This window comes from Triturus cristatus, chromosome 4_1 (assembly GCF_964204655.1).
Source record: "Triturus cristatus chromosome 4_1, aTriCri1.1, whole genome shotgun sequence".
Lineage (NCBI taxonomy): Eukaryota > Metazoa > Chordata > Amphibia > Caudata > Salamandridae > Triturus > Triturus cristatus.
Genome location: NC_140585.1, coordinates 150,711,690 through 150,730,378, shown reverse-complemented (window position 1 = coordinate 150,730,378; position 18,689 = coordinate 150,711,690). Strand labels below are relative to the sequence as shown.

Sequence of the window (18,689 nt, the reverse complement as noted above, 5' to 3'; positions counted from 1 at the left end):
TAAGCAGGGTTCCATTTTGAACATTGAATTGGGGAAAAGATAATCAACATCTCAAACGACATGATACCGTTGCGGTAAGTCTTCTTAACTCTTGTCAAATGGTACACGACCGATGGGTATTTAATGGCTCCATTAAGAGTAACTTGCAATTACTCTAATGGGACTACTCGTTCATTGGATCCTGAAAAGAGCATGTCATTAGAGTACATTTTCTTTAAACAAACCGCCTGAACAGGGGCTTGAACCCTGGACCCTCAGATTAAAAGTCTGATGCTCTACCGACTGAGCTATCCAGGCTCTGATACAGCAAACCTCAAAATCACCTAATCAAAATTTGGCAGTGTCCCAACTAACGCTATGTTTCTTAAGATGGTTACCTGAAGAAGGTACCAAATACACTAGAATATAATAATGAATTGATATTTCAAGCATTTGAAATTTCTTCAGTAAATGTAACCTTATTTTTAGTCCTGAAGTTGCTACTATCTCATTTTTTTGCTGACGTCAAATTCATATGTGTTTATTGACATGGTAAAATTAAGGAAGGGCCCAAAATCTTACTTCCGAGTAAATTATATTTTCATCAGTACAGCTGACAATTTCCTCTTCTGCATAGATTACCCAAATTGAACGGTGTCTCTTTAAAATAGACTTCCTTTTACTGACCTTTTTTAGCAAATGATTTTGGTGAAGCAGAAGCATGCATGCATCGCTTATAACTTCTTTAAATAGTTATGAAATAAACAGGGATAAAACTGACTCTGGTGGGATTCGAACCCACAGCCTTTGAATACCTTCTTGACATTCACCTAGAAGTCCAATGCGCTATCCATTGCGCCACAGAGCCAATCTGCTTGAATGAGGTGCACAGATATTCAGAAATGAAATAATGAGCTTTGAGCTGTTGATCAACTTTATAAAGTTCATTGGATACTATAACCATGGCTATATTTTGAATATTGAATTGGGTAAAAGTTATTCACCGTGTCAAACTACATGATACAGTTGGTAAGTCTGCATACAACTTAAGTTTAGTGTATCGTCATCTGATATATGAGACAGATGGGTTTTTCACTTCTCCATGAAAGACGTTTTTTTTTTAATTTTGGTAATGGAATATCTTATTCATCATGCAGTGGAACACAAAAAGAATGTACAATCAGAATACTTTTTCTTTAAAGTAGCCGACCGCCTGAACAGGGACTTGAACCCTGGACCCTCAGATTAAAAGTCTGATGCTCTACCGACTGAGCTATCCAGGCTCTGCAACGCTGCAACTAAAAATCAGCTAAAAATGATGTGGACGCACACCAACCTACACTTTAATTCTTAATATGGTTACATATATTAGCAATCAAATATGTAGAGTTTAATAATTAATTGATATTTCAAGCATTTGAAATTTCAGCAGCACACGTAATCTATTTTAAATCCTGAAATTCGTTCTATCTCATTTTCGGCTGACTTAGAAATCATGTCTCTAAATTGACATTGTGAAATTAGTAAAAGGCCAAATACTATTACTAGGTACTAAATTACATGTCCAGCAGTATAACTGGAAATTTACTCTTGGGCATAGATTATGCAACATTTTCAAAGCAAACAGTGTCTGTTTAAATAGACTTTCTTTCACTGCCGTTTTGGTAAATGTCTCTGGTTATGCAGAAGCAGGCATTGTTTGTTACTGTTTCAATTAGTTATAAGATAAAGGAGGGATAAAACTGACCCAGCTAGTATTCCAACCCAAAGACTTTGAATGCTTTCTCTACATTAGCCTAGAACCCCAAGCCGCTATCCATTGCACCAGAGATCCAACCTGATTCAACAAGGTGAACAGAAATTCTCAAATAAAAAGATGAGCTATCAGCGGTTGACCAACTTTATAAAGTGATTTGGAAACTATAAGCAGGGTTCCATTTTGAACATTGAATTGGGGAAAAGATAATCAACATCTCAAACGACATGATACCGTTGCGGTAAGTCTTCTTAACTCTTGTCAAATGGTACACGACCGATGGGTATTTAATGGCTCCATTAAGAGTAACTTGCAATTACTCTAATGGGACTACTCGTTCATTGGATCCTGAAAAGAGCATGTCATTAGAGTACATTTTCTTTAAACAAACCGCCTGAACAGGGGCTTGAACCCTGGACCCTCAGATTAAAAGTCTGATGCTCTACCGACTGAGCTATCCAGGCTCTGATACAACAAACCTCAAAATCTCCTAATCAAAATTTGGCAGTGTTCCAACTAACGCTATGTTTCTTAAGATGGTTACCTGAAGAAGGTACCAAATACACTAGAATATAATAATGAATTGATATTTCAAGCATTTGAAATTTCTTCAGTAAATGTAACCTTATTTTTAGTCCTGAAGTTGCTACTATCTCATTTTTTGGCTGACGTCAAATTCATATGTGTTTATTGACATGGTAAAATTAAGGAAGGGCCCAAAATCTTACTTCCGAGTAAATTATATTTTCATCAGTACAGCTGACAATTTCCTCTTCTGCATAGATTACCCAAATTGAACGGTGTCTCTTTAAAATAGACTTCCTTTTACTGACCTTTTTTAGCAAATGATTTTGGTGAAGCAGAAGCATGCATGCATCGCTTATAACTTCTTTAAATAGTTATGAAATAAACAGGGATAAAACTGACTCTGGTGGGATTCGAACCCACAGCCTTTGAATACCTTCTTGACATTCACCTAGAAGTCCAATGCGCTATCCATTGCGCCACAGAGCCAATCTGCTTGAATGAGGTGCACAGATATTCAGAAATGAAATAATGAGCTTTGAGCTGTTGATCAACTTTATAAAGTTCATTGGATACTATAACCATGGCTATATTTTGAATATTGAATTGGGTAAAAGTTATTCACCGTGTCAAACTACATGATACAGTTGGTAAGTCTGCATACAACTTAAGTTTAGTGTATCGTCATCTGATATATGAGACAGATGGGTTTTTCACTTCTCCATGAAAGACGATTTTTTTTAATTTTGGTAATGGAATATCTTATTCATCATGCAGTGGAACACAAAAAGAATGTACAATCAGAATACTTTTTCTTTAAAGTAGCCGACCGCCTGAACAGGGACTTGAACCCTGGACCCTCAGATTAAAAGTCTGATGCTCTACCGACTGAGCTATCCAGGCTCTGCAACACTGCAACTAAAAATCAGCTAAAAATGATGTGGACGCACACCAACCTACACTTTAATTCTTAATATGGTTACATATATTAGCAATCAAATATGTAGAGTTTAATAATTAATTGATATTTCAAGCATTTGAAATTTCAGCAGCACACGTAATCTATTTTAAATCCTGAAATTCGTTCTATCTCATTTTCGGCTGACTTAGAAATCATGTCTCTAAATTGACATTGTGAAATTAGTAAAAGGCCAAATACTATTACTAGGTACTAAATTACATGTCCGGCAGTATAACTGGAAATTTACTCTTGGGCATAGATTATGCAACATTTTCAAAGCAAACAGTGTCTGTTTAAATAGACTTTCTTTCACTGCCGTTTTGGTAAATGTCTCTGGTTATGCAGAAGCAGGCATTGTTTGTTACTGTTTCAATTAGTTATAAGATAAAGGAGGGATAAAACTGACCCAGCTAGTATTCCAACCCAAAGACTTTGAATGCTTTCTCTACATTCGCCTAGAACCCCAAGCCGCTATCCATTGCACCAGAGATCCAACCTGATTCAACAAGGTGAACAGAAATTCTCAAATAAAAAGATGAGCTATCAGCGGTTGACCAACTTTATAAAGTGATTTGGAAACTATAAGCAGGGTTCCATTTTGAACATTGAATTGGGGAAAAGATAATCAACATCTCAAACGACATGATACCGTTGCGGTAAGTCTTCTTAACTCTTGTCAAATGGTACACGACCGATGGGTATTTAATGGCTCCATTAAGAGTAACTTGCAATTACTCTAATGGGACTACTCGTTCATTGGATCCTGAAAAGAGCATGTCATTAGAGTACATTTTCTTTAAACAAACCGCCTGAACAGGGACTTGAACCCTGGACCCTCAGATTAAAAGTCTGATGCTCTACCGACTGAGCTATCCAGGCTCTGATACAGCAAACCTCAAAATCACCTAATCAAAATTTGGCAGTGTCCCAACTAACGCTATGTTTCTTAAGATGGTTACCTGAAGAAGGTACCAAATACACTAGAATATAATAATGAATTGATATTTCAAGCATTTGAAATTTCTTCAGTAAATGTAACCTTATTTTTAGTCCTGAAGTTGCTACTATCTCATTTTTTTGCTGACGTCAAATTCATATGTGTTTATTGACATGGTAAAATTAAGGAAGGGCCCAAAATCTTACTTCCGAGTAAATTATATTTTCATCAGTACAGCTGACAATTTCCTCTTCTGCATAGATTACCCAAATTGAACGGTGTCTCTTTAAAATAGACTTCCTTTTACTGACCTTTTTTAGCAAATGATTTTGGTGAAGCAGAAGCATGCATGCATCGCTTATAACTTCTTTAAATAGTTATGAAATAAACAGGGATAAAACTGACTCTGGTGGGATTCGAACCCACAGCCTTTGAATACCTTCTTGACATTCACCTAGAAGTCCAATGCGCTATCCATTGCGCCACAGAGCCAATCTGCTTGAATGAGGTGCACAGATATTCAGAAATGAAATAATGAGCTTTGAGCTGTTGATCAACTTTATAAAGTTCATTGGATACTATAACCATGGCTATATTTTGAATATTGAATTGGGTAAAAGTTATTCACCGTGTCAAACTACATGATACAGTTGGTAAGTCTGCATACAACTTAAGTTTAGTGTATCGTCATCTGATATATGAGACAGATGGGTTTTTCACTTCTCCATGAAAGACGTTTTTTTTTAATTTTGGTAATGGAATATCTTATTCATCATGCAGTGGAACACAAAAAGAATGTACAATCAGAATACTTTTTCTTTTAATCTGGACCCTCAGATTAAAAGTCTGATGCTCTACCGACTGAGCTATCCAGGCTCTGATACAGCAAACCTCAAAATCACCTAATCAAAATTTGGCAGTGTCCCAACTAACGCTATGTTTCTTAAGATGGTTACCTGAAGAAGGTACCAAATACACTAGAATATAATAATGAATTGATATTTCAAGCATTTGAAATTTCTTCAGTAAATGTAACCTTATTTTTAGTCCTGAAGTTGCTACTATCTCATTTTTTTGCTGACGTCAAATTCATATGTGTTTATTGACATGGTAAAATTAAGGAAGGGCCCAAAATCTTACTTCCGAGTAAATTATATTTTCATCAGTACAGCTGACAATTTCCTCTTCTGCATAGATTACCCAAATTGAACGGTGTCTCTTTAAAATAGACTTCCTTTTACTGACCTTTTTTAGCAAATGATTTTGGTGAAGCAGAAGCATGCATGCATCGCTTATAACTTCTTTAAATAGTTATGAAATAAACAGGGATAAAACTGACTCTGGTGGGATTCGAACCTACAGCCTTTGAATACCTTCTTGACATTCACCTAGAAGTCCAATGCGCTATCCATTGCGCCACAGAGCCAATTTGCTTGAATGAGGTGCACAGATATTCAGAAATGAAATAATGAGCTTTGAGCTGTTGATCAACTTTATAAAGTTCATTGGATACTATAACCATGGCTATATTTTGAATATTGAATTGGGTAAAAGTTATTCACCGTGTCAAACTACATGATACAGTTGGTAAGTCTGCATACAACTTAAGTTTAGTGTATCGTCATCTGATATATGAGACAGATGGGTTTTTCACTTCTCCATGAAAGACGATTTTTTTTAATTTTGGTAATGGAATATCTTATTCATCATGCAGTGGAACACAAAAAGAATGTACAATCAGAATACTTTTTCTTTAAAGTAGCCGACCGCCTGAACAGGGACTTGAACCCTGGACCCTCAGATTAAAAGTCTGATGCTCTACCGACTGAGCTATCCAGGCTCTGCAACACTGCAACTAAAAATCAGCTAAAAATGATGTGGACGCACACCAACCTACACTTTAATTCTTAATATGGTTACATATATTAGCAATCAAATATGTAGAGTTTAATAATTAATTGATATTTCAAGCATTTGAAATTTCAGCAGCACACGTAATCTATTTTAAATCCTGAAATTCGTTCTATCTCATTTTCGGCTGACTTAGAAATCATGTCTCTAAATTGACATTGTGAAATTAGTAAAAGGCCAAATACTATTACTAGGTACTAAATTACATGTCCGGCAGTATAACTGGAAATTTACTCTTGGGCATAGATTATGCAACATTTTCAAAGCAAACAGTGTCTGTTTAAATAGACTTTCTTTCACTGCCGTTTTGGTAAATGTCTCTGGTTATGCAGAAGCAGGCATTGTTTGTTACTGTTTCAATTAGTTATAAGATAAAGGAGGGATAAAACTGACCCAGCTAGTATTCCAACCCAAAGACTTTGAATGCTTTCTCTACATTCGCCTAGAACCCCAAGCCGCTATCCATTGCACCAGAGATCCAACCTGATTCAACAAGGTGAACAGAAATTCTCAAATAAAAAGATGAGCTATCAGCGGTTGACCAACTTTATAAAGTGATTTGGAAACTATAAGCAGGGTTCCATTTTGAACATTGAATTGGGGAAAAGATAATCAACATCTCAAACGACATGATACCGTTGCGGTAAGTCTTCTTAACTCTTGTCAAATGGTACACGACCGATGGGTATTTAATGGCTCCATTAAGAGTAACTTGCAATTACTCTAATGGGACTACTCGTTCATTGGATCCTGAAAAGAGCATGTCATTAGAGTACATTTTCTTTAAACAAACCGCCTGAACAGGGACTTGAACCCTGGACCCTCAGATTAAAAGTCTGATGCTCTACCGACTGAGCTATCCAGGCTCTGATACAGCAAACCTCAAAATCACCTAATCAAAATTTGGCAGTGTCCCAACTAACGCTATGTTTCTTAAGATGGTTACCTGAAGAAGGTACCAAATACACTAGAATATAATAATGAATTGATATTTCAAGCATTTGAAATTTCTTCAGTAAATGTAACCTTATTTTTAGTCCTGAAGTTGCTACTATCTCATTTTTTTGCTGACGTCAAATTCATATGTGTTTATTGACATGGTAAAATTAAGGAAGGGCCCAAAATCTTACTTCCGAGTAAATTATATTTTCATCAGTACAGCTGACAATTTCCTCTTCTGCATAGATTACCCAAATTGAACGGTGTCTCTTTAAAATAGACTTCCTTTTACTGACCTTTTTTAGCAAATGATTTTGGTGAAGCAGAAGCATGCATGCATCGCTTATAACTTCTTTAAATAGTTATGAAATAAACAGGGATAAAACTGACTCTGGTGGGATTCGAACCCACAGCCTTTGAATACCTTCTTGACATTCACCTAGAAGTCCAATGCGCTATCCATTGCGCCACAGAGCCAATCTGCTTGAATGAGGTGCACAGATATTCAGAAATGAAATAATGAGCTTTGAGCTGTTGATCAACTTTATAAAGTTCATTGGATACTATAACCATGGCTATATTTTGAATATTGAATTGGGTAAAAGTTATTCACCGTGTCAAACTACATGATACAGTTGGTAAGTCTGCATACAACTTAAGTTTAGTGTATCGTCATCTGATATATGAGACAGATGGGTTTTTCACTTCTCCATGAAAGACGTTTTTTTTTAATTTTGGTAATGGAATATCTTATTCATCATGCAGTGGAACACAAAAAGAATGTACAATCAGAATACTTTTTCTTTTAATCTGGACCCTCAGATTAAAAGTCTGATGCTCTACCGACTGAGCTATCCAGGCTCTGATACAGCAAACCTCAAAATCACCTAATCAAAATTTGGCAGTGTCCCAACTAACGCTATGTTTCTTAAGATGGTTACCTGAAGAAGGTACCAAATACACTAGAATATAATAATGAATTGATATTTCAAGCATTTGAAATTTCTTCAGTAAATGTAACCTTATTTTTAGTCCTGAAGTTGCTACTATCTCATTTTTTTGCTGACGTCAAATTCATATGTGTTTATTGACATGGTAAAATTAAGGAAGGGCCCAAAATCTTACTTCCGAGTAAATTATATTTTCATCAGTACAGCTGACAATTTCCTCTTCTGCATAGATTACCCAAATTGAACGGTGTCTCTTTAAAATAGACTTCCTTTTACTGACCTTTTTTAGCAAATGATTTTGGTGAAGCAGAAGCATGCATGCATCGCTTATAACTTCTTTAAATAGTTATGAAATAAACAGGGATAAAACTGACTCTGGTGGGATTCGAACCTACAGCCTTTGAATACCTTCTTGACATTCACCTAGAAGTCCAATGCGCTATCCATTGCGCCACAGAGCCAATTTGCTTGAATGAGGTGCACAGATATTCAGAAATGAAATAATGAGCTTTGAGCTGTTGATCAACTTTATAAAGTTCATTGGATACTATAACCATGGCTATATTTTGAATATTGAATTGGGTAAAAGTTATTCACCGTGTCAAACTACATGATACAGTTGGTAAGTCTGCATACAACTTAAGTTTAGTGTATCGTCATCTGATATATGAGACAGATGGGTTTTTCACTTCTCCATGAAAGACGTTTTTTTTTTAATTTTGGTAATGGAATATCTTATTCATCATGCAGTGGAACACAAAAAGAATGTACAATCAGAATACTTTTTCTTTAAAGTAGCCGACCGCCTGAACAGGGACTTGAACCCTGGACCCTCAGATTAAAAGTCTGATGCTCTACCGACTGAGCTATCCAGGCTCTGCAACACTGCAACTAAAAATCAGCTAAAAATGATGTGGACGCACACCAACCTACACTTTAATTCTTAATATGGTTACATATATTAGCAATCAAATATGTAGAGTTTAATAATTAATTGATATTTCAAGCATTTGAAATTTCAGCAGCACACGTAATCTATTTTAAATCCTGAAATTCGTTCTATCTCATTTTCGGCTGACTTAGAAATCATGTCTCTAAATTGACATTGTGAAATTAGTAAAAGGCCAAATACTATTACTAGGTACTAAATTACATGTCCAGCAGTATAACTGGAAATTTACTCTTGGGCATAGATTATGCAACATTTTCAAAGCAAACAGTGTCTGTTTAAATAGACTTTCTTTCACTGCCGTTTTGGTAAATGTCTCTGGTTATGCAGAAGCAGGCATTGTTTGTTACTGTTTCAATTAGTTATAAGATAAAGGAGGGATAAAACTGACCCAGCTAGTATTCCAACCCAAAGACTTTGAATGCTTTCTCTACATTAGCCTAGAACCCCAAGCCGCTATCCATTGCACCAGAGATCCAACCTGATTCAACAAGGTGAACAGAAATTCTCAAATAAAAAGATGAGCTATCAGCGGTTGACCAACTTTATAAAGTGATTTGGAAACTATAAGCAGGGTTCCATTTTGAACATTGAATTGGGGAAAAGATAATCAACATCTCAAACGACATGATACCGTTGCGGTAAGTCTTCTTAACTCTTGTCAAATGGTACACGACCGATGGGTATTTAATGGCTCCATTAAGAGTAACTTGCAATTACTCTAATGGGACTACTCGTTCATTGGATCCTGAAAAGAGCATGTCATTAGAGTACATTTTCTTTAAACAAACCGCCTGAACAGGGGCTTGAACCCTGGACCCTCAGATTAAAAGTCTGATGCTCTACCGACTGAGCTATCCAGGCTCTGATACAACAAACCTCAAAATCTCCTAATCAAAATTTGGCAGTGTCCCAACTAACGCTATGTTTCTTAAGATGGTTACCTGAAGAAGGTACCAAATACACTAGAATATAATAATGAATTGATATTTCAAGCATTTGAAATTTCTTCAGTAAATGTAACCTTATTTTTAGTCCTGAAGTTGCTACTATCTCATTTTTTGGCTGACGTCAAATTCATATGTGTTTATTGACATGGTAAAATTAAGGAAGGGCCCAAAATCTTACTTCCGAGTAAATTATATTTTCATCAGTACAGCTGACAATTTCCTCTTCTGCATAGATTACCCAAATTGAACGGTGTCTCTTTAAAATAGACTTCCTTTTACTGACCTTTTTTAGCAAATGATTTTGGTGAAGCAGAAGCATGCATGCATCGCTTATAACTTCTTTAAATAGTTATGAAATAAACAGGGATAAAACTGACTCTGGTGGGATTCGAACCCACAGCCTTTGAATACCTTCTTGACATTCACCTAGAAGTCCAATGCGCTATCCATTGCGCCACAGAGCCAATCTGCTTGAATGAGGTGCACAGATATTCAGAAATGAAATAATGAGCTTTGAGCTGTTGATCAACTTTATAAAGTTCATTGGATACTATAACCATGGCTATATTTTGAATATTGAATTGGGTAAAAGTTATTCACCGTGTCAAACTACATGATACAGTTGGTAAGTCTGCATACAACTTAAGTTTAGTGTATCGTCATCTGATATATGAGACAGATGGGTTTTTCACTTCTCCATGAAAGACGATTTTTTTTAATTTTGGTAATGGAATATCTTATTCATCATGCAGTGGAACACAAAAAGAATGTACAATCAGAATACTTTTTCTTTAAAGTAGCCGACCGCCTGAACAGGGACTTGAACCCTGGACCCTCAGATTAAAAGTCTGATGCTCTACCGACTGAGCTATCCAGGCTCTGCAACACTGCAACTAAAAATCAGCTAAAAATGATGTGGACGCACACCAACCTACACTTTAATTCTTAATATGGTTACATATATTAGCAATCAAATATGTAGAGTTTAATAATTAATTGATATTTCAAGCATTTGAAATTTCAGCAGCACACGTAATCTATTTTAAATCCTGAAATTCGTTCTATCTCATTTTCGGCTGACTTAGAAATCATGTCTCTAAATTGACATTGTGAAATTAGTAAAAGGCCAAATACTATTACTAGGTACTAAATTACATGTCCGGCAGTATAACTGGAAATTTACTCTTGGGCATAGATTATGCAACATTTTCAAAGCAAACAGTGTCTGTTTAAATAGACTTTCTTTCACTGCCGTTTTGGTAAATGTCTCTGGTTATGCAGAAGCAGGCATTGTTTGTTACTGTTTCAATTAGTTATAAGATAAAGGAGGGATAAAACTGACCCAGCTAGTATTCCAACCCAAAGACTTTGAATGCTTTCTCTACATTCGCCTAGAACCCCAAGCCGCTATCCATTGCACCAGAGATCCAACCTGATTCAACAAGGTGAACAGAAATTCTCAAATAAAAAGATGAGCTATCAGCGGTTGACCAACTTTATAAAGTGATTTGGAAACTATAAGCAGGGTTCCATTTTGAACATTGAATTGGGGAAAAGATAATCAACATCTCAAACGACATGATACCGTTGCGGTAAGTCTTCTTAACTCTTGTCAAATGGTACACGACCGATGGGTATTTAATGGCTCCATTAAGAGTAACTTGCAATTACTCTAATGGGACTACTCGTTCATTGGATCCTGAAAAGAGCATGTCATTAGAGTACATTTTCTTTAAACAAACCGCCTGAACAGGGACTTGAACCCTGGACCCTCAGATTAAAAGTCTGATGCTCTACCGACTGAGCTATCCAGGCTCTGATACAGCAAACCTCAAAATCACCTAATCAAAATTTGGCAGTGTCCCAACTAACGCTATGTTTCTTAAGATGGTTACCTGAAGAAGGTACCAAATACACTAGAATATAATAATGAATTGATATTTCAAGCATTTGAAATTTCTTCAGTAAATGTAACCTTATTTTTAGTCCTGAAGTTGCTACTATCTCATTTTTTTGCTGACGTCAAATTCATATGTGTTTATTGACATGGTAAAATTAAGGAAGGGCCCAAAATCTTACTTCCGAGTAAATTATATTTTCATCAGTACAGCTGACAATTTCCTCTTCTGCATAGATTACCCAAATTGAACGGTGTCTCTTTAAAATAGACTTCCTTTTACTGACCTTTTTTAGCAAATGATTTTGGTGAAGCAGAAGCATGCATGCATCGCTTATAACTTCTTTAAATAGTTATGAAATAAACAGGGATAAAACTGACTCTGGTGGGATTCGAACCCACAGCCTTTGAATACCTTCTTGACATTCACCTAGAAGTCCAATGCGCTATCCATTGCGCCACAGAGCCAATCTGCTTGAATGAGGTGCACAGATATTCAGAAATGAAATAATGAGCTTTGAGCTGTTGATCAACTTTATAAAGTTCATTGGATACTATAACCATGGCTATATTTTGAATATTGAATTGGGTAAAAGTTATTCACCGTGTCAAACTACATGATACAGTTGGTAAGTCTGCATACAACTTAAGTTTAGTGTATCGTCATCTGATATATGAGACAGATGGGTTTTTCACTTCTCCATGAAAGACGTTTTTTTTTAATTTTGGTAATGGAATATCTTATTCATCATGCAGTGGAACACAAAAAGAATGTACAATCAGAATACTTTTTCTTTTAATCTGGACCCTCAGATTAAAAGTCTGATGCTCTACCGACTGAGCTATCCAGGCTCTGATACAGCAAACCTCAAAATCACCTAATCAAAATTTGGCAGTGTCCCAACTAACGCTATGTTTCTTAAGATGGTTACCTGAAGAAGGTACCAAATACACTAGAATATAATAATGAATTGATATTTCAAGCATTTGAAATTTCTTCAGTAAATGTAACCTTATTTTTAGTCCTGAAGTTGCTACTATCTCATTTTTTTGCTGACGTCAAATTCATATGTGTTTATTGACATGGTAAAATTAAGGAAGGGCCCAAAATCTTACTTCCGAGTAAATTATATTTTCATCAGTACAGCTGACAATTTCCTCTTCTGCATAGATTACCCAAATTGAACGGTGTCTCTTTAAAATAGACTTCCTTTTACTGACCTTTTTTAGCAAATGATTTTGGTGAAGCAGAAGCATGCATGCATCGCTTATAACTTCTTTAAATAGTTATGAAATAAACAGGGATAAAACTGACTCTGGTGGGATTCGAACCTACAGCCTTTGAATACCTTCTTGACATTCACCTAGAAGTCCAATGCGCTATCCATTGCGCCACAGAGCCAATTTGCTTGAATGAGGTGCACAGATATTCAGAAATGAAATAATGAGCTTTGAGCTGTTGATCAACTTTATAAAGTTCATTGGATACTATAACCATGGCTATATTTTGAATATTGAATTGGGTAAAAGTTATTCACCGTGTCAAACTACATGATACAGTTGGTAAGTCTGCATACAACTTAAGTTTAGTGTATCGTCATCTGATATATGAGACAGATGGGTTTTTCACTTCTCCATGAAAGACGATTTTTTTTAATTTTGGTAATGGAATATCTTATTCATCATGCAGTGGAACACAAAAAGAATGTACAATCAGAATACTTTTTCTTTAAAGTAGCCGACCGCCTGAACAGGGACTTGAACCCTGGACCCTCAGATTAAAAGTCTGATGCTCTACCGACTGAGCTATCCAGGCTCTGCAACACTGCAACTAAAAATCAGCTAAAAATGATGTGGACGCACACCAACCTACACTTTAATTCTTAATATGGTTACATATATTAGCAATCAAATATGTAGAGTTTAATAATTAATTGATATTTCAAGCATTTGAAATTTCAGCAGCACACGTAATCTATTTTAAATCCTGAAATTCGTTCTATCTCATTTTCGGCTGACTTAGAAATCATGTCTCTAAATTGACATTGTGAAATTAGTAAAAGGCCAAATACTATTACTAGGTACTAAATTACATGTCCGGCAGTATAACTGGAAATTTACTCTTGGGCATAGATTATGCAACATTTTCAAAGCAAACAGTGTCTGTTTAAATAGACTTTCTTTCACTGCCGTTTTGGTAAATGTCTCTGGTTATGCAGAAGCAGGCATTGTTTGTTACTGTTTCAATTAGTTATAAGATAAAGGAGGGATAAAACTGACCCAGCTAGTATTCCAACCCAAAGACTTTGAATGCTTTCTCTACATTCGCCTAGAACCCCAAGCCGCTATCCATTGCACCAGAGATCCAACCTGATTCAACAAGGTGAACAGAAATTCTCAAATAAAAAGATGAGCTATCAGCGGTTGACCAACTTTATAAAGTGATTTGGAAACTATAAGCAGGGTTCCATTTTGAACATTGAATTGGGGAAAAGATAATCAACATCTCAAACGACATGATACCGTTGCGGTAAGTCTTCTTAACTCTTGTCAAATGGTACACGACCGATGGGTATTTAATGGCTCCATTAAGAGTAACTTGCAATTACTCTAATGGGACTACTCGTTCATTGGATCCTGAAAAGAGCATGTCATTAGAGTACATTTTCTTTAAACAAACCGCCTGAACAGGGACTTGAACCCTGGACCCTCAGATTAAAAGTCTGATGCTCTACCGACTGAGCTATCCAGGCTCTGATACAGCAAACCTCAAAATCACCTAATCAAAATTTGGCAGTGTCCCAACTAACGCTATGTTTCTTAAGATGGTTACCTGAAGAAGGTACCAAATACACTAGAATATAATAATGAATTGATATTTCAAGCATTTGAAATTTCTTCAGTAAATGTAACCTTATTTTTAGTCCTGAAGTTGCTACTATCTCATTTTTTTGCTGACGTCAAATTCATATGTGTTTATTGACATGGTAAAATTAAGGAAGGGCCCAAAATCTTACTTCCGAGTAAATTATATTTTCATCAGTACAGCTGACAATTTCCTCTTCTGCATAGATTACCCAAATTGAACGGTGTCTCTTTAAAATAGACTTCCTTTTACTGACCTTTTTTAGCAAATGATTTTGGTGAAGCAGAAGCATGCATGCATCGCTTATAACTTCTTTAAATAGTTATGAAATAAACAGGGATAAAACTGACTCTGGTGGGATTCGAACCCACAGCCTTTGAATACCTTCTTGACATTCACCTAGAAGTCCAATGCGCTATCCATTGCGCCACAGAGCCAATCTGCTTGAATGAGGTGCACAGATATTCAGAAATGAAATAATGAGCTTTGAGCTGTTGATCAACTTTATAAAGTTCATTGGATACTATAACCATGGCTATATTTTGAATATTGAATTGGGTAAAAGTTATTCACCGTGTCAAACTACATGATACAGTTGGTAAGTCTGCATACAACTTAAGTTTAGTGTATCGTCATCTGATATATGAGACAGATGGGTTTTTCACTTCTCCATGAAAGACGTTTTTTTTTAATTTTGGTAATGGAATATCTTATTCATCATGCAGTGGAACACAAAAAGAATGTACAATCAGAATACTTTTTCTTTTAATCTGGACCCTCAGATTAAAAGTCTGATGCTCTACCGACTGAGCTATCCAGGCTCTGATACAGCAAACCTCAAAATCACCTAATCAAAATTTGGCAGTGTCCCAACTAACGCTTTGTTTCTTAAGATGGTTACCTGAAGAAGGTACCAAATACACTAGAATATAATAATGAATTGATATTTCAAGCATTTGAAATTTCTTCAGTAAATGTAACCTTATTTTTAGTCCTGAAGTTGCTACTATCTCATTTTTTTGCTGACGTCAAATTCATATGTGTTTATTGACATGGTAAAATTAAGGAAGGGCCCAAAATCTTACTTCCGAGTAAATTATATTTTCATCAGTACAGCTGACAATTTCCTCTTCTGCATAGATTACCCAAATTGAACGGTGTCTCTTTAAAATAGACTTCCTTTTACTGACCTTTTTTAGCAAATGATTTTGGTGAAGCAGAAGCATGCATGCATCGCTTATAACTTCTTTAAATAGTTATGAAATAAACAGGGATAAAACTGATTCTGGTGGGATTCAAACCCACAGCCTTTGAATACCTTCTTGACATTCACCTAGAAGTCCAATGCGCTATCCATTGCGCCACAGAGCCAATCTGCTTGAATGAGGTGCACAGATATTCAGAAATGAAATAATGAGCTTTGAGCTGTTGATCAACTTTATAAAGTTCATTGGATACTATAACCATGGCTATATTTTGAATATTGAATTGGGTAAAAGTTATTCACCGTGTCAAACTACATGATACAGTTGGTAAGTCTGCATACAACTTAAGTTTAGTGTATCGTCATCTGATATATGAGACAGATGGGTTTTTCACTTCTCCATGAAAGACGTTTTTTTTTTAATTTTGGTAATGGAATATCTTATTCATCATGCAGTGGAACACAAAAAGAATGTACAATCAGAATACTTTTTCTTTAAAGTAGCCGACCGCCTGAACAGGGACTTGAACCCTGGACCCTCAGATTAAAAGTCTGATGCTCTACCGACTGAGCTATCCAGGCTCTGCAACACTGCAACTAAAAATCAGCTAAAAATGATGTGGACGCACACCAACCTACACTTTAATTCTTAATATGGTTACATATATTAGCAATCAAATATGTAGAGTTTAATAATTAATTGATATTTCAAGCATTTGAAATTTCAGCAGCACACGTAATCTATTTTAAATCCTGAAATTCGTTCTATCTCATTTTCGGCTGACTTAGAAATCATGTCTCTAAATTGACATTGTGAAATTAGTAAAAGGCCAAATACTATTACTAGGTACTAAATTACATGTCCAGCAGTATAACTGGAAATTTACTCTTGGGCATAGATTATGCAACATTTTCAAAGCAAACAGTGTCTGTTTAAATAGACTTTCTTTCACTGCCGTTTTGGTAAATGTCTCTGGTTATGCAGAAGCAGGCATTGTTTGTTACTGTTTCAATTAGTTATAAGATAAAGGAGGGATAAAACTGACCCAGCTAGTATTCCAACCCAAAGACTTTGAATGCTTTCTCTACATTCGCCTAGAACCCCAAGCCGCTATCCATTGCACCAGAGATCCAACCTGATTCAACAAGGTGAACAGAAATTCTCAAATAAAAAGATGAGCTATCAGCGGTTGACCAACTTTATAAAGTGATTTGGAAACTATAAGCAGGGTTCCATTTTGAACATTGAATTGGGGAAAAGATAATCAACATCTCAAACGACATGATACCGTTGCGGTAAGTCTTCTTAACTCTTGTCAAATGGTACACGACCGATGGGTATTTAATGGCTCCATTAAGAGTAACTTGCAATTACTCTAATGGGACTACTCGTTCATTGGATCCTGAAAAGAGCATGTCATTAGAGTACATTTTCTTTAAACAAACCGCCTGAACAGGGACTTGAACCCTGGACCCTCAGATTAAAAGTCTGATGCTCTACCGACTGAGCTATCCAGGCTCTGATACAGCAAACCTCAAAATCACCTAATCAAAATTTGGCAGTGTCCCAACTAACGCTATGTTTCTTAAGATGGTTACCTGAAGAAGGTACCAAATACACTAGAATATAATAATGAATTGATATTTCAAGCATTTGAAATTTCTTCAGTAAATGTAACCTTATTTTTAGTCCTGAAGTTGCTACTATCTCATTTTTTTGCTGACGTCAAATTCATATGTGTTTATTGACATGGTAAAATTAAGGAAGGGCCCAAAATCTTACTTCCGAGTAAATTATATTTTCATCAGTACAGCTGACAATTTCCTCTTCTGCATAGATTACCCAAATTGAACGGTGTCTCTTTAAAATAGACTTCCTTTTACTGACCTTTTTTAGCAAATGATTTTGGTGAAGCAGAAGCATGCATGCATCGCTTATAACTTCTTTAAATAGTTATGAAATAAACAGGGATAAAACTGACTCTGGTGGGATTCAAACCCACAGCCTTTGAATACCTTCTTGACATTCACCTAGAAGTCCAATGCGCTATCCATTGCGCCACAGAGCCAATCTGCTTGAATGAGGTGCACAGATATTCAGAAATGAAATAATGAGCTTTGAGCTGTTGATCAACTTTATAAAGTTCATTGGATACTATAACCATGGCTATATTTTGAATATTGAATTGGGTAAAAGTTATTCACCGTGTCAAACTACATGATACAGTTGGTAAGTCTGCATACAACTTAAGTTTAGTGTATCGTCATCTGATATATGAGACAGATGGGTTTTTCACTTCTCCATGAAAGACGTTTTTTTTTTAATTTTGGTAATGGAATATCTTATTCATCATGCAGTGGAACACAAAAAGAATGTACAATCAGAATACTTTTTCTTTAAAGTAGCCGACCGCCTGAACAGGGACTTGAACCCTGGACCCTCAGATTAAAAGTCTGATGCTCTACCGACTGAGCTATCCAGGCTCTGCAACACTGCAACTAAAAATCAGCTAAAAATGATGTGGACGCACACCAACCTACACTTTAATTCTTAATATGGTTACATATATTAGCAATCAAATATGTAGAGTTTAATAATTAATTGATATTTCAAGCATTTGAAATTTCAGCAGCACACGTAATCTATTTTAAATCCTGAAATTCGTTCTATCTCATTTTCGGCTGACTTAGAAATCATGTCTCTAAATTGACATTGTGAAATTAGTAAAAGGCCAAATACTATTACTAGGTACTAAATTACATGTCCAGCAGTATAACTGGAAATTTACTCTTGGGCATAGATTATGCAACATTTTCAAAGCAAACAGTGTCTGTTTAAATAGACTTTCTTTCACTGCCGTTTTG

At 35.8% G+C, this 18,689-nt stretch overlaps 25 non-coding genes across 25 annotated transcripts; all 25 read right to left on the bottom strand.

Annotated features, from left to right (window-relative positions):
* Positions 1 to 756: 756 nt before the first annotated feature.
* Positions 757 to 847, bottom strand: TRNAR-UCU (transfer RNA arginine (anticodon UCU)). Its single transcript is given in 2 exon segments — positions 757 to 792; positions 811 to 847. It is a non-coding gene; the product is annotated as a tRNA-Arg (tRNA).
* Positions 848 to 1,189: 342 nt separating this feature from the next.
* TRNAK-UUU (transfer RNA lysine (anticodon UUU)) lies at positions 1,190 to 1,262 on the bottom strand. Its single transcript has one exon. It is a non-coding gene; the product is annotated as a tRNA-Lys (tRNA).
* A 1,396-nt stretch (positions 1,263 to 2,658) lies between these two features.
* Positions 2,659 to 2,749, bottom strand: TRNAR-UCU (transfer RNA arginine (anticodon UCU)). The gene is given in 2 exon segments: positions 2,659 to 2,694; positions 2,713 to 2,749. It is a non-coding gene; the product is annotated as a tRNA-Arg (tRNA).
* Positions 2,750 to 3,090: 341 nt separating this feature from the next.
* Positions 3,091 to 3,163, bottom strand: TRNAK-UUU (transfer RNA lysine (anticodon UUU)). Its single transcript has one exon. It is a non-coding gene; the product is annotated as a tRNA-Lys (tRNA).
* Positions 3,164 to 4,027: 864 nt separating this feature from the next.
* Positions 4,028 to 4,100, bottom strand: TRNAK-UUU (transfer RNA lysine (anticodon UUU)). The gene has a single exon. It is a non-coding gene; the product is annotated as a tRNA-Lys (tRNA).
* Positions 4,101 to 4,559: 459 nt separating this feature from the next.
* Positions 4,560 to 4,650, bottom strand: TRNAR-UCU (transfer RNA arginine (anticodon UCU)). Its single transcript is given in 2 exon segments — positions 4,560 to 4,595; positions 4,614 to 4,650. It is a non-coding gene; the product is annotated as a tRNA-Arg (tRNA).
* An 843-nt stretch (positions 4,651 to 5,493) lies between these two features.
* Positions 5,494 to 5,584, bottom strand: TRNAR-UCU (transfer RNA arginine (anticodon UCU)). The gene is given in 2 exon segments: positions 5,494 to 5,529; positions 5,548 to 5,584. It is a non-coding gene; the product is annotated as a tRNA-Arg (tRNA).
* Positions 5,585 to 5,925: 341 nt separating this feature from the next.
* Positions 5,926 to 5,998, bottom strand: TRNAK-UUU (transfer RNA lysine (anticodon UUU)). Its single transcript has one exon. It is a non-coding gene; the product is annotated as a tRNA-Lys (tRNA).
* An 864-nt stretch (positions 5,999 to 6,862) lies between these two features.
* TRNAK-UUU (transfer RNA lysine (anticodon UUU)) lies at positions 6,863 to 6,935 on the bottom strand. The gene has a single exon. It is a non-coding gene; the product is annotated as a tRNA-Lys (tRNA).
* Positions 6,936 to 7,394: 459 nt separating this feature from the next.
* On the bottom strand, positions 7,395 to 7,485 carry TRNAR-UCU (transfer RNA arginine (anticodon UCU)). The gene is given in 2 exon segments: positions 7,395 to 7,430; positions 7,449 to 7,485. It is a non-coding gene; the product is annotated as a tRNA-Arg (tRNA).
* An 843-nt stretch (positions 7,486 to 8,328) lies between these two features.
* Positions 8,329 to 8,419, bottom strand: TRNAR-UCU (transfer RNA arginine (anticodon UCU)). Its single transcript is given in 2 exon segments — positions 8,329 to 8,364; positions 8,383 to 8,419. It is a non-coding gene; the product is annotated as a tRNA-Arg (tRNA).
* A 342-nt stretch (positions 8,420 to 8,761) lies between these two features.
* On the bottom strand, positions 8,762 to 8,834 carry TRNAK-UUU (transfer RNA lysine (anticodon UUU)). The gene has a single exon. It is a non-coding gene; the product is annotated as a tRNA-Lys (tRNA).
* Positions 8,835 to 10,230: 1,396 nt separating this feature from the next.
* Positions 10,231 to 10,321, bottom strand: TRNAR-UCU (transfer RNA arginine (anticodon UCU)). Its single transcript is given in 2 exon segments — positions 10,231 to 10,266; positions 10,285 to 10,321. It is a non-coding gene; the product is annotated as a tRNA-Arg (tRNA).
* A 341-nt stretch (positions 10,322 to 10,662) lies between these two features.
* Positions 10,663 to 10,735, bottom strand: TRNAK-UUU (transfer RNA lysine (anticodon UUU)). Its single transcript has one exon. It is a non-coding gene; the product is annotated as a tRNA-Lys (tRNA).
* An 864-nt stretch (positions 10,736 to 11,599) lies between these two features.
* TRNAK-UUU (transfer RNA lysine (anticodon UUU)) lies at positions 11,600 to 11,672 on the bottom strand. The gene has a single exon. It is a non-coding gene; the product is annotated as a tRNA-Lys (tRNA).
* A 459-nt stretch (positions 11,673 to 12,131) lies between these two features.
* Positions 12,132 to 12,222, bottom strand: TRNAR-UCU (transfer RNA arginine (anticodon UCU)). Its single transcript is given in 2 exon segments — positions 12,132 to 12,167; positions 12,186 to 12,222. It is a non-coding gene; the product is annotated as a tRNA-Arg (tRNA).
* An 843-nt stretch (positions 12,223 to 13,065) lies between these two features.
* Positions 13,066 to 13,156, bottom strand: TRNAR-UCU (transfer RNA arginine (anticodon UCU)). Its single transcript is given in 2 exon segments — positions 13,066 to 13,101; positions 13,120 to 13,156. It is a non-coding gene; the product is annotated as a tRNA-Arg (tRNA).
* A 341-nt stretch (positions 13,157 to 13,497) lies between these two features.
* TRNAK-UUU (transfer RNA lysine (anticodon UUU)) lies at positions 13,498 to 13,570 on the bottom strand. Its single transcript has one exon. It is a non-coding gene; the product is annotated as a tRNA-Lys (tRNA).
* Positions 13,571 to 14,434: 864 nt separating this feature from the next.
* On the bottom strand, positions 14,435 to 14,507 carry TRNAK-UUU (transfer RNA lysine (anticodon UUU)). Its single transcript has one exon. It is a non-coding gene; the product is annotated as a tRNA-Lys (tRNA).
* Positions 14,508 to 14,966: 459 nt separating this feature from the next.
* TRNAR-UCU (transfer RNA arginine (anticodon UCU)) lies at positions 14,967 to 15,057 on the bottom strand. Its single transcript is given in 2 exon segments — positions 14,967 to 15,002; positions 15,021 to 15,057. It is a non-coding gene; the product is annotated as a tRNA-Arg (tRNA).
* An 843-nt stretch (positions 15,058 to 15,900) lies between these two features.
* Positions 15,901 to 15,991, bottom strand: TRNAR-UCU (transfer RNA arginine (anticodon UCU)). Its single transcript is given in 2 exon segments — positions 15,901 to 15,936; positions 15,955 to 15,991. It is a non-coding gene; the product is annotated as a tRNA-Arg (tRNA).
* Positions 15,992 to 16,333: 342 nt separating this feature from the next.
* TRNAK-UUU (transfer RNA lysine (anticodon UUU)) lies at positions 16,334 to 16,406 on the bottom strand. The gene has a single exon. It is a non-coding gene; the product is annotated as a tRNA-Lys (tRNA).
* An 864-nt stretch (positions 16,407 to 17,270) lies between these two features.
* TRNAK-UUU (transfer RNA lysine (anticodon UUU)) lies at positions 17,271 to 17,343 on the bottom strand. The gene has a single exon. It is a non-coding gene; the product is annotated as a tRNA-Lys (tRNA).
* A 459-nt stretch (positions 17,344 to 17,802) lies between these two features.
* Positions 17,803 to 17,893, bottom strand: TRNAR-UCU (transfer RNA arginine (anticodon UCU)). The gene is given in 2 exon segments: positions 17,803 to 17,838; positions 17,857 to 17,893. It is a non-coding gene; the product is annotated as a tRNA-Arg (tRNA).
* Positions 17,894 to 18,235: 342 nt separating this feature from the next.
* Positions 18,236 to 18,308, bottom strand: TRNAK-UUU (transfer RNA lysine (anticodon UUU)). Its single transcript has one exon. It is a non-coding gene; the product is annotated as a tRNA-Lys (tRNA).
* Between the last annotated feature and the right edge of the window lie 381 nt (positions 18,309 to 18,689).